Source organism: Helicoverpa armigera, chromosome 5 (genome assembly GCF_030705265.1).
Source record: "Helicoverpa armigera isolate CAAS_96S chromosome 5, ASM3070526v1, whole genome shotgun sequence".
NCBI lineage: Eukaryota > Metazoa > Arthropoda > Insecta > Lepidoptera > Noctuidae > Helicoverpa > Helicoverpa armigera.
This window is the reverse complement of record NC_087124.1, coordinates 6,127,432-6,140,861: the sequence shown is the minus strand read 5'-3', so window position 1 is coordinate 6,140,861 and position 13,430 is coordinate 6,127,432. Positions and strand designations below refer to the sequence as shown.

The 13,430-nt window shown below is 38.2% G+C and overlaps 1 protein-coding gene across 11 annotated transcripts in view; it reads right to left on the bottom strand.

Moving 5' to 3' along the window:
• Nucleotides 1-11,713, bottom strand: part of LOC110384351 (uncharacterized protein) — an 81,595-nt gene extending 69,882 nt beyond the window's left edge. For 7 of the 11 annotated variants that reach the window (XM_049842602.2, XM_064034683.1, XM_064034685.1 and 4 more), the window contains exons 1-2: nucleotides 11,450-11,713; nucleotides 5,805-5,930 (exon numbers count right to left, since the gene is read on the bottom strand). The gene's annotated coding sequence lies outside the window, so the exon portion shown is untranslated. The remainder of the gene's footprint in view (nucleotides 1-5,804; nucleotides 5,931-11,449) is intronic. The other 4 variants (XM_049842603.2, XM_064034686.1, XM_049842604.2 and 1 more) reach the window with 2 other exon arrangements.
• Between the last annotated feature and the right edge of the window lie 1,717 nt (nucleotides 11,714-13,430).

Sequence of the window (13,430 nt, the reverse complement as noted above, 5' to 3'; positions counted from 1 at the left end):
GCAGCGTGGTTGCATGACCATAAAAGGCATGACGTCAGCGTGACGTCGACGTGACGCAAACACGAGGCGGCTATGACGTGGATAACTAATCGAAACGAGTACGTAATACTCGTATCTCGTGATAGTATGCGCACAAATGTGCTCCTGTCAACACTAAAGTACGCTAAGTTAGTGCGCCCTTCGTCCTTCTGGCTCGCGTTAGCATTCTTTACGCCTCGGGAGTCTGTTTCATTGCGTCACACGCGAAATTGTCTCCCGGTTTGTCAGGATCCATGCATAGCTATATATTGCCTTGCTTACTTTAATATCACTTTTGTTAGTGCGTTATTAGGATATTTTAACAAAAGACACGAAACACTGCGTTTATTGTTTGAAAACGAATAACGAAACTACTTTACCTATATACTTTGGCATGCTACTGATTTCAAAGAACAATGCAATTGCGGTATCAATAATTTACTGGAATGTGGTTAAAACAGTTTAATAACCCAACGCTTTAAATAAAAACACTCCCACAATACGGAACGCGAAACTCAAGTATTTCGAATTTGCAATTAAATTCAGTTCGATTGTGAAAGAGCCTTTTGGGCGAAGGTAGCGGCATAATGAAGTCTGTGTATTTCCATTTTACGAGGGGCATGTACAGCGGTATTGCTCGTAAACATTATGTACTTTATGAGGAATACGCGTTTGTATTACGCTACCGTAACCAGTTTATACCGGTTGTCACCAACCTACTTTGCGATACCACTGTGGTATTCACGGCCTTACAAAAACAATGGAACTAAAGTAACACGTCAATATAAGAGGGCTCGCGAGATTGCTCATAAGCCTCCTGTCAATCTCAACAATTTCTCCAACAGAAAATATATTCCACTTATTCAGTCGCTGTTGCGGTATATTTGGTTAGATTTTCTTTCTATGCAAATATAGTTGCTAAGATATAACTTTTAAATCAAAGTTAGATGCGAAGTTTGTTTAAATTCTCTTAAAAATAAAGATATAAATCTGTATTAAGAACTTAACTTGTATGCATTTGGTTCCGCTAGTGTGTGCACAAGAAAACAAATCTTTTATTCCGCTTGCACTCCAAGTATGAAATAATAAAGTACCTACCATATATGGCGGATAGCATGTATTTTTCCATTTCCGCGGTCGCAGTATTGGAACTCCGTTTATTTATTTTACGATGCACCCGAGAATAAGTCGCGATCGAAAATAATATTTTTATAAGCTGTGAAAATAGTTTGTCGAATAGTTAGTCATTAGAACTTTATTCACTTTAATTAAGACACACAGAAACTTTACTTGTAACCTTATTTGTATTTACTTTGTATCAAATTATATTGAATACATGATGGAAAAAAACGTTGCATTAAGGACAGACGGAAACTGCTTCCATAACAAAAATCAAATATGTAACTTCAAACGCTACCCTTCGCAGGGGTTGCGTATCGCGAAGGGATACCCCAAATTGGAAACGCAAGATTTTTCTCTAAGTGTGTATTTCAGATTTTCTGTTTGTTTATGCAAAGGCGCAAAACCAACAGCTAAATCTTTAAGGATAACAAATGAAAATCGTTCTCGATTCGAAATTGAATTGGAAACGTCAATTACGCTGTAGAGTACAGAACAAAGGCGTTATTGTGTCTATCCGTCAATTAAAACAACCTTTACTTGATCTCCGACGATAACATTCAGCGTACTACCAAAACCAGTTAATGAAATGTTTACTTACTTTTTGTTATTACTCGTGTTCACGACAGTAAAACCAAGTTCTTTTTTACGATACAAATGAAGGGAAAAAAACATCGGTCGCAGCAAAGCTAATGCGAGAGCAGTCGTTAGTAATGTTTTGCTGACTTCCTGAACAACTGTGAACAACAAAAATGGACACAAGCGTGGGTAGCGTGTCGCTTTACTTGTGTACATGTAGGTATACAAGTAGAAATCAGGTATAAGCACAAATGAAGCAAAGGGTGGAAGGGTTAAAAATATTTACTCTCACATTATCATCCCAGGTCCTCTGCAAACAAGAGTACAATGTGGCTTTAATTACATGCGCCACTTTTACACAGGAATACAATTTTAACCAGAAAACATGTCCTGCAGAGTTACCTGTAGCGAGTGCCAAGTTGGTAAACAAAGTTTTATATTTCAATAAGGCTAATTCGAAAAACGGGTCGAGCAAATAATAGTAACAATGTGCTATTGTGGAGCTAGGCTCAAGGCGGCGTCAGGTCACACGCCGTCCTGTGCAAACACACAAACTACCCTCGCCTTGTGTACCGCTTTTAACTAAACTGCCAGCAAATCTCTCATTTTCTTCGACAAATGCCGTTACTTATTCATGCATGTCCTGAGGAAAAGTTGCCGGTGCCGGAATTTTCACTCATGCATACGAAGAGCCCTCAACCGAAAAGTTTCACGACGTTTTGTTGTATGAATAGGAATAAAAAGTAAATATTTTGGTTTCTCGTCTACGGTTACGTGTCTGTAGTAGGTATACAAATATGCCGGACGAATGTTACGGTCAGACAGCTTGAAATAAACTACCTAAACCAAACTTTCCTTTCATAAATGTAATTAATTTCGACGTTGGTTTGTACTAAGTACTTACTTATGCGAATCATATACAGCGTTACTAACATAGGCTCAGGATATAACTGCGAGTATTCCCAAGTAGATAATAAAGCAAAATAATATTTTGAAACTTAATAGAGTTTCTATTTTTCATGCTCCCTTGGGCCACTGGCAAACTTTTTGTATTACGCGTCTGTTTTAAGTTGTGTTTAACACAGCTGCGCGTCGAGGGAGCGTTACAAACTTTTCTGGGAAGGTATTCTCATAGGCCGGTCGAGTCTAGTAGAGTATTAGAAACTATCTAAGCCGCCGGAGTCCCTTATTAGGCCATAGGCCGCTCCATTAGAAAAATTAATAAGCATCGCGTCCGACCTTAGCGGCGATGGGCATTAATGAGAGGCTGCGAACAGAATAAGAAAGAAAAACTCTTTAACAAAGTGCGTGACAAATGAGACACGTAACTAATGACCCCGTCAGAGCAGGCCGCCCTTACATCTGCTCCTCACAGACGACCAGGAACAAATGCTGTATTTACCTTACACTTTTCTACATAAATGTTTTGACGACGTATGTAATCTTATGCTCTCACGAAGTCTGCACCGATTTTTTTAATGCAAACATATTCCAAAAATACTTTCTGAATGCCGATGCTTACCTATAGATCGTTCTAGAATAGCTATGGATAACAGTCGCTATTCTAAACTGCAAACATCAAACTAGCCTCCATTGGAACCATTGATGAGAAGGCCTTTAATATTAATTCCGACATTTACACGTATTAACAGCAATATACATTAATAGCTCCGCGTCATCATTGTTAGCGTTCGATTGAGCACAATAATAATAATCAACTGAACAATAGTAGACAAAGGCATGGACAATATATGATTTCTCTTATCTTACCGACCCTTCCCTTACAGAAACTGTTATACGTCTTTCATCTATGATAAGGAGTATAGGTATATAAGAAACACGACAGCTCCTAAAGTAGCAATTTGCTGGGATTCGAGGGACCCTTCCGTAGATCAGTGTGGTGCACCGCTCTGATAAACACAACTGCCTGTTATACTCGTTTGGCTTATGAAGGCTTAACTGACCAACAACAGGCTTTCAGATAGGTTTGCTTCCAAAATAATGTATTGTGAGTGTTTGTATGTAACTAACATTCAAAAGTAGTTTAGTCAATAAAAAGTTCTTTAGAGATATATACGTTTGAGTTTTATTTAAGACCCAAACAATCGGGGGTTAACCCTACCTTAGATCTCAAATTGTCCTTATCAAGAATTTTAGCTCGACTGCAGCGGTTGCAACTACATATGAACGTACATAATCTATATAATAACTCGAGTGTATGTACTCCAAAACATTTTTGTCAAAAAGAATATACGCGATTAGAAACAAAGCGTCATCTTAAGGTCTAAATTTGTCCGACAAACGGCAGCTATAGACGTAGAAGTGCAGTGACTAAACAAACGGCAAGCTTCAGCCAATACTCCGTCAGGCTCAGAGCGAATCAACAGCCTGTCAAACAAACAAGTCAGCCTTTGAATTGTAGTCTTGATTTCATACCTATGTGACTATAGACTTCACTACCAAAACAACAGGCGCCTTTGTTTACGCCTCGAAATATTCCAGAATAAATAAACTGCTGAAATCCGTGTAGTGGCTTTCTGATAGCCAATAATCATGATTAAAAGGCTCGCGATTTTCGAGTTTGCAGTTCTCCTCATGTCGATAAACGTAGTTTCAATTTCGCATCACATTGCGTTGCTCGGGAAGAACGTTTTTATTGAAGGCGATACGCATTCAATTACTTTAGTATTTCGCTAAGTAACCTGGTTGGAGCCTCCTCCCGCATCTCCTTATCCAGTCATGCTCGCGGGATCGCTCCACACGAAATAACGATAAACGGTATGAGGCAACATACGCGTGTATCGATAAAGTACGTACCGTGCTGACACAAATGATCGACAAAATTTCCCCTGGGCCCCGGTGAGACCGAGCTGTGCCTCTCCAATGTTTTATATTTACCAGAGTGGAATCCATGAAGGTTACGTGTTAACAGTCTACATACACATAAATTGTTAAACAGCGGCTCCCCGATGAGCAGAACTTCCGTTCAGTGACAAAAATTTCCCATGAGTATCGGTGTGTTCGACGCGCGACAACATAACACAAAAACACCGCAATTTTATTTTTGGTGCAAAGTCATTACGCCGCGTGTAAATTATCCGGGAGATGAAACAAAACCTTGTGCCTATATTTGGTAAAAATGAATTCGATCTAATACATCAAACATGAAACATTTTTTATACATGATTATTATTTCTTTGTAAAAGTACCTTTTGAAAGCGAAGATATAAATAAAGTATTATAAAATCTATTATCTAAAGCAAGAAACAGTTAGTCAAAAGTGCTGCACTATTTGTTTCATTTTAAACATTCTAAAGTAAAAAAATATCTCACTAAAGAAAACATTCAGAATAAAAATATTCGAAACGCTACATTGCGTAGCTATCGTACGTAGCGCGTACCACATGTGCTACGAACGTAGCGCGTAGCACGTAGCATAGTTGATCGCACTAAATAGCAAGATCAGGCAAAATGTTTCATAAATCGAACCGCATCGACCCTTAATTCTCTGGTGTTGAACAAAGGGTTCTAGAGGCACATACCTAGAGGGCTGGCCTAAAGTTTTGTGGACATAATTCGATATCAGCGACCCTTGTAACCAAGTTTGTGAATTAGAGCAATCTGTCGTACGTCAAGAACATAAACGGCCATGCTGCATAGTCATCAATATTCCATGAAATTAGTGTAGTAGCTTAGTAATTTCTTAAGGATTATCACCAACATAATTTAGAGTGTTGTTCTAAAATTAAAGTATTGATAATTAAATTAATTTAATAACTTAATGGGTGATTCTGTCACTAGTTTACTTATACTTTTTGTATTCAATATTGTTTAAGTTTATCCGCACAGAAACTATGAACTGATTTCTTGTGTTTATATTCACTCACTCTCATTGATTCTTTAATTTAATAACCTATATACACTTTTCATTTTCGTAATGTATTCTGCACCTACGCGTTCTTTAAAAACGCACCACGAACTGAGTTAACGTTTGACTACAAAGGTCTAATGACCTAGTAAACACGATGATGAGCATAAGTTTAAGATGTATATGCAGTGCGTGATGATGGTGTGAAGACATAATGTACCCGTGAATGTGGCGCTCGTAGTGTGACGGTCTATGTCGGGGCGGAGCTGCGCGCCGCCGCCGGCATGCTATCAGCTGGTCGGCGCAGCCATGTGTCCGTCGCCCGCTGTCGCTCACCGGCCGCCGCCTGCGCACAACCACACCACGTTACTCACTACTCACTACTCATTACACCTTATTTACAATGTAAGCTAACACTAAAAGCAGCGCTTCACTTAGTTTAAGACGGCGCGCCGTGCAACTGTTTTCTAATTTGCTTTTTGTTTTTTGGTTTGAGTAGCGAAAGCGATTGTGCGCCAGTATTTCCGCATGTACGCATAAACATTAATATTAATTTAATTACTCTATGATTCACCGCACTGATTTTTGATAACCCTAAGTTTACATCTAAGATTAATTTAGCTAATCCGGAATAATTTAGGTAACACGCTTATGTTCCTAATCTGGTATTTATAATCCTAATATTACCTTAATATAGTGTTAATTAAGTTAAACTCGTTATTCCGCGTTGTAAGTAGAGAAATTAGTTGTCTCATAATACGTAACTAAGGTAGGTACGTCCTCACGCCATCAAATAATCGCGTCCCTAAGCAAGCGTTGTACGGTCATCGAGATCCTTTATCAATGAAGCCACAGACTCTAAAAGCATGCTACGTTTGCCATGACCGAAGTGGGAATGTTATTAGTTATTATTAATTTAAACAAAATGGGAATAATGACCGTTACATTTCTCATTAAAACAAGTGAATACACACGTGTGTTACATTATAAAGCAGTATTTTTAGACCTAAGCATAATATAATGTAACCATTCTACAGGCTGCCTATACTTCGTGCATAATAGACTTGCGTAGACCTAGTTCTCCACAAATAGGCGTGATGGCCACAACTGCACACGATCTAAATGCGGACAACACAGAATAGGCGACAGATCAATACTTCTTTATTAGTACAAACATGGACCAACTCCATCTTGTCCACATAAACTTGTTAGTTAGATTGGGTATGTACTTGTCACGTACATTTGTATTTACTCGCGTTGTGATCATCCCAATTCTCCTCTCAATTTTGGCACATGGGCACATGTTTGATGTATAAGCAATACAGTAAGAGAAAAACTGTCCAAAGTAAGTTTATACACATTTCATAACAACTACCTGAAAGTCGATTGTTTACCATAATCGCTGTATTAAGTTAAACCGCAATATCAGTAAAGTTGTGCAATAGTTCACAAGTCTCGTTCATGTTTCACTTATGCGTCTCATTTTTCAAGACATCTCACTGTGCCTGCAACTTCAGAGACTAAAAGTTTATTACTTTTATCTTTTTTCTTCTCTTATGTCTTTATATAGATATAGGAATACGGTTTTATATCGTTTAAACGTGCTTATTTCATTGCTTGAAATTACACTCTCAATATTTAAAATCGAAAGCACGTTTCATTTGATCGGCACACAGAAGTCAAGTACTTTCTTGCTTGTAACCAAACACACTCTTTTTATTTAACAAACATTCTCTGTGAATGTAAGAGCAAGGTACATACATAAAAAGAAATGGGCCGTGCCTCACTAGACGCCTCATTCATCATATTCAGTAACCCACATTCAAAAAAGAAAAATGAAATGCTAAAACCAAACGTCACGACCATGCATGGTGTACGAATTCATAACTCTTCCTTTTAGCTTCACGTTAGGGGGTAAAATTAGATAAAAGGATTGTTCATTTCACGCTTTGTCCCTTTTAAGGTGGGCAAATGATGTCACCTCTGTCGATCCACAAAAGCCACCCCTCTGCCAGCAGAAAATATGATTCCAAATAAATTTTATTTGGCAGATTTTAGATAACTTTTTGGAAGCTATGCAGAAAAAAAAGTAATATTTGATTCTGAAAAAGTATTGCTATAATTGAAAAATAATCCAATAAGTCTTGAGCTACTTAAAGAAATCATTTCAAATTGTTAAACTCAAATTGCAATAAACTATTTAGCACTTCAAAATAATTATGATAATAATTTAGTCTAAAATTACGAGTATTTTCGGTGCTCAAACAAATTCATGCTAGTAGTTTTGCTAGCATTCACTTATGTTTACTGGTATAGCATTTATTTTATCCATTACATAAACAAACCGTGTTTTCCTAGCGTAGGTACAGTATGCGCACTCGGCACTCCATACACTCAAGTGTATCAGCATTCGTCATCATTTCAGATGGATGTCAGCCACCGTAAAAATACTCATCTTTCACGAGACACGCTCCAGGGTTCAATCAAATAAGTAACATGTTTACTTTACGAATATTTGCTCTGTAAACTTGTTTGTGTGATGGAAAACTATCAAGTAATTCAGGCAAATTATTTAGAAGGTACTATTTGAAGAATATTTTCGGTCAAGTGTACCTAAATATAGCAGACGATATATGACTTCAAAAGAAATATTAACGTGGGAAAACAATTACGGCAAAAGTTTACGTCTTAAAATGAATAAAATCTAGTAATAGCTAACATACGTATGTAATATCCCCTAGTTACTACGAGCACCAATAAGAAAATAACAAAGCGACGCTCACAAAAACCAAAAAGCAACAGTTTAATCAAAATCAGTAGAACGTTTTGAATAGGAAAACGAACCTTTTCAAAACGAAAACTTGAAATCATTTTGAAAACTTCATCCAATTCCAAACGTGAACGTAAATGAACAGTTTCTGTCGATTTCCATGTCCGCTAGTTCATTTCATTGTACTTGGATTCAATTAAAACATTTGAGGAAGTTTGACTCTGATAGCGACTGAAGGAAATATTCCAAGTTCGCATTGACAAGGTGATAGAGAATGTGGGACATGAAACTTTGCCGAGATAACTCATTCACATTCCGCGCTTTTGTTTGTACAGCGCTATAGTTTGTTCTGCGAAGACGTGAACTCTCGGAAAATGTAAAAATATGGATAAGAGCTTTACCCACAAAGCTTTCCTTGATAGTCGCCGTAAGAATAACTAGGAAATCATAAATATACAAAATGTTAAGACTTTCCTGTCTTTGAAGCAAGCATGCAGTAACTGCACTGTAAAGCATATTATGTCACGTACTTGCCCTCTAGACTATAAAATGAGATATTTCCAAGAATTTATATCAAATTCAAGTAGACAAAGAAACAATCTATCACCGTCAGAAAGAACAGCTACGTAGTACGTAGGTAGCGCAGCGCGAATACTTCTGCTAACTTTTATTACGTTTTCCTGAGCTTACTGTTTATGTCCCCTTGCCGTTTATAACCGGGACGAGATATTTTTTATGTCACACCTTCAGCCGTCAGTGAGAGAACTTCAATAAAACGTGTATTAATAATAATAATGCATGGTGAGCAAGAACCGTTTTATAGCTGCAGTAAAGAGATATAAAAATCTGTTCAAAATGTATGAAGGACGTGGAAAAATGATAAAATGATTATGATAAATTCTTGTATTGTTTGACTCCGCAAGGTATGCATTTATGCTTCATTCACTTGTGTCACGTTTTCTCTTTTGGCAAGTAATTTAGCATACCGCACCAACAATGTTTGAGTCTCTAAATACCTTAATAAAAGCAGTTATAACATTTCACGTTGGACTGAAATAATGCAAGAATTTTCAAAAATGTGAAAATATTCAACGGGCCAGCTTGCATGTCTGTACAAAGGAAGCATTGTGAACAAAATATTTAAAAGTGAACAGTTGAAATTTCCGTCGTGTCGGCCGTTCAGCGTCTGTCACGTGCGAAACATGCGCCATTTATTTGTAGCGGCCTGCTTGTGACACGCGCTCACTCCCCGAATGTTTTCGTTGTTCCAGACTCCCGCACAACAAGACATGCTCCCGTATACCTACACCGCATTCCACTCACTCTAGTTTTTCGTACTCTTCTGGCAATTCGTGGCCTAAAAACCTTTTCGGCCGTTATCGGGCGAGTATTCTCATATTCTGACATTTTCTTTGACCGCCCATTGTGGGCGCAGTTGCTCTTAATGTACGCCAACGATCTTGGAAATAGCTTTGTTCGTTCAAATTAAGGTTTCAATCTTGACTCTGTATATCGATCTACTGCGAGAGCCTTTTAATAGGATTAGGACAAAATCTATTAGACCGTACTACTCTACTTGTTCGTGCAGTACCTCTTGGTAATATAAGCATTGAAATTAGGTTTTCCCCTTAATATTTTATAGCTTACTGCCATTATCAGCGCCATAACTTACAAAGATAATGGTCGTTACATGTCCCGGAGAATCTTATATGCAACATTATAGGTCGCCTCATGGGAGCCAAAGTGGACTGCTTGCGACTTTGTGTAGCTGATCCTGGGATGTGTCGATTCTTCGCATATGTAACGACTACTATAGTTGCATGTGAACGATAGTTCTCTGGTTCACCTAAAAGCTTTCCATCAATCTAGAATACTACAACAGATCCAATCTTTGATTACATGCTCTAATTCTTTGAACATAGATACAGGTACTAAAGCACGATGTAGATTAACTTTGTGAGTGCAATATTAGTGTTTTGATGAAGCAGAAAAATATTTATATTTAAATGTATGAAAATGACAAAATGTAATAACAAACGTTTTCAGTCATAAATATCGTGCTACACTTAACTACACAAAAGAAAGCGTGTAATAAAACGGCAATGTATTTTCTTTGTCCTTTTAAGCGAAAGTAGGATGTAATGGCTTTTAAAATTGAGATAAACCAATTACGAAATCAAAACACAAAGGACGTCGAGTCATGACTTTCGTGAGTATCTTTAGCTTCGCATAAACCGCTGAGTGAGCAATATAAACACAAGATTCGTTCGACAGTTTGTGCCGACATGCGTTCGCAACATAAATGTTTTTTCATTTCCTTTTGAAATTCACGATGTTACTACTTTTGACAGTTTTCATCATTATTTTCTACGCGGGCTTTTTGCCTTATTAAAATCCTTCAAATTGAATAAGTACTCTTCACTGCTGTTTGCAGTGAATTGTAAGATTCTATCTAAATTTTGTATTGCGTAAAAATCAAGTATGTTATTATTTAATCAATCTGTTAATGAATTCAACAAAGCGTATATGCTTTGTTCGCTCCTCCAAATCTTTGTTAATGGAACGTTAAACAACACATAAACCGAGGAAGAAAGCAGTGATAATACTATTCGTATTAATCCCGGCACAAGTCATATTGAACCTTCGAACAACAACGTGGGATGAAAGACGAGTTTGTGATAAATAGCTGATATCGATTTTTAAAACAATAACTGGGAGTTTCAATGTCAAGCTTGACTCGCAGTAGATTAGACGACACCTGTTACATTGGCAATGTTATATTATCTACAGGCACTTATAGACGAGCTGCAGACTGACAGGCACACGAGCTAGCTTTCAATATTGACTGTAGGTCGGTGGTGTGAAAGTCAAGGAGTGTATTCATTCTGATCAGGGACAACAGCGCACGTGCGCGACTCTATCCCCTCCGGGTAGAGGTTAAAATACAACGGTCGGTTCCCCAGGGCGGGCTGCTTCGTAATTCATTCATTTTTATTCCGAATGCCACTCGCCAGAGCTGTTAGCATGCGGAAAATCGTTACCGGCGTCGACAATCGCCATGCGGACTAGGGATCACACGCAACGCATCCACTTACACATAAATTAACGGACGCGGCTTCTTTACATCGCGCCACAATCGCCGGTCCCTGGGAACGTGGTCACTGAGCTACTCGCAGACAACACAGAGTACACGGCACGGCTGCGGCGCGGCACGAGGGCGTGTTCGCGCGACTCGACGCGGCGGCTCAGGTGACGCACAGCGCGGTGCGGGACGAGCGCTCGCACGGGCCAGCGCCGACACACGACAGCCTCCGTCGCAATGACGAAGCGGCCGGGCACGCGCGCGCGCTCTGCGACGCAGCCTCCGACTCTCTCCGATTGGCTACGAGATCTGACGACGCAGGGGTGAACAAACCCGCCACGCTTCTCCTTCTAACACAGTGACGAGGTTAAAAAGGATTTAGACTTTCTCGTAGCATTTTACGGTTCGATCGTCCTCAACGTACACTTTGTAAATCTAGACATCGTCTTGTTGTGAACTTGTCTGAATTGAGTATAAATCCTAGAGATCTGAGCGTCGTATATGATGTTAATCAGACACCTTATCGCCGCGTGCTATTCTTGTGTACAAATGATGTTTAAAGTCGTGAGATGAACAACCTCTGGATTCACTACAGTGTTTCAATGTTGGATAACAGGACATCAAAATATATAACAGGAAATCTCCTAGATAAGACTCCTAGTTAGGTATCTACATGACAATATATTTTATTATTAAGTTATTTATTAAAACCTAACGGTTACCGTTAAAATAAATTGACATTTTAACAATTTAAATTCTCCGAATATTTCTGCTGAACTGTGATCGAAAACGATTAAAACTGCGCAAATTGATATCCCTGGGAAAGCTGCAGCTGACGCCGACTCCAGGAAAAACATATCCATTGTGCCGAAGCCGGCGTGAGCCTGCTTTATACTGCACTACTATTCTTCTCTCCTAAGTTCTTATTTCAAGCTATTTGGGCTGGCTACACATAATTGTGACCCCTATAGTAGTCCATTACGTATAAAAAAGAAACAAATGACCATCATATGAAAACTGATAAGGGAAATTTTGATACTTTGACATTTGCACGTAACCCTTTTGATTAGCAATAACGTGCAGGGCGTGAAGAGGATTAGGTTAATTAATTCTTAATTACAAAACGTAAAAGGGATAATACAATATCGATATAAAACTCGCTCGACGGGAATAAACGAGTTAAGGTTTAAAAGGATGAAGGTTTTTCTCATTAATTTTTCATATACCACTTAATGCTACATGAGTACAAAAATACATGTTAAAAAACTAATTAAAACTTTTGCAAGCACCAATTAAAATACATTTCCACGTTTTATAAACAATCCAGCAAACAGCTACGTATAGTTCGTAGACCGCGCTACGAATTCGTAGCTCGTAGCAGGCGAAACACTAACGTAGCCCCTAATTCCTTTTGTTGTTTGAAAGCTTTTGCATAATCGCATTCAAAACATAAATAAATATTTGTATAAAACAACTGCGCTATTATTTTAACGAAGTTTGCGTATTTCTGTTCATATTGTATCCTTTGTTTAGTACATAAACAGACTGTAGATTTACATTTAAATCAATTAAGATATGCCGAAAACATTGTTACAGACTGTAATGTTTATTTTAGTAGTCATTGAACTTCAGTATTCTATTAATATCAATGTTTGATTTATGGATAGGTACTAACTACTATCTACTGGAGTAAATAGGTACACAAGTCACAAGGCAGCCAAGGTACTCATAGGCAATTGTAAGATTGCAAAAGCACGGTGCGTCAAATTGGGAACTGAATTCTATCTACCTATCAAATATAAGGAAGGGTGCAGGCGCGCGAAATAATTGACGTATGCGTAATTTTATACATCCTACTAATATCCTACTAATAGAAATGTAAAAGTTTGTGAGAATGTGTGGATGTATGTTTGTTATTCTTTCACGCAAAAACGGCTGGACGGATTTGGTTGTAATTTGATATGTAGATAGGTGATACCCTGGATAACACATAA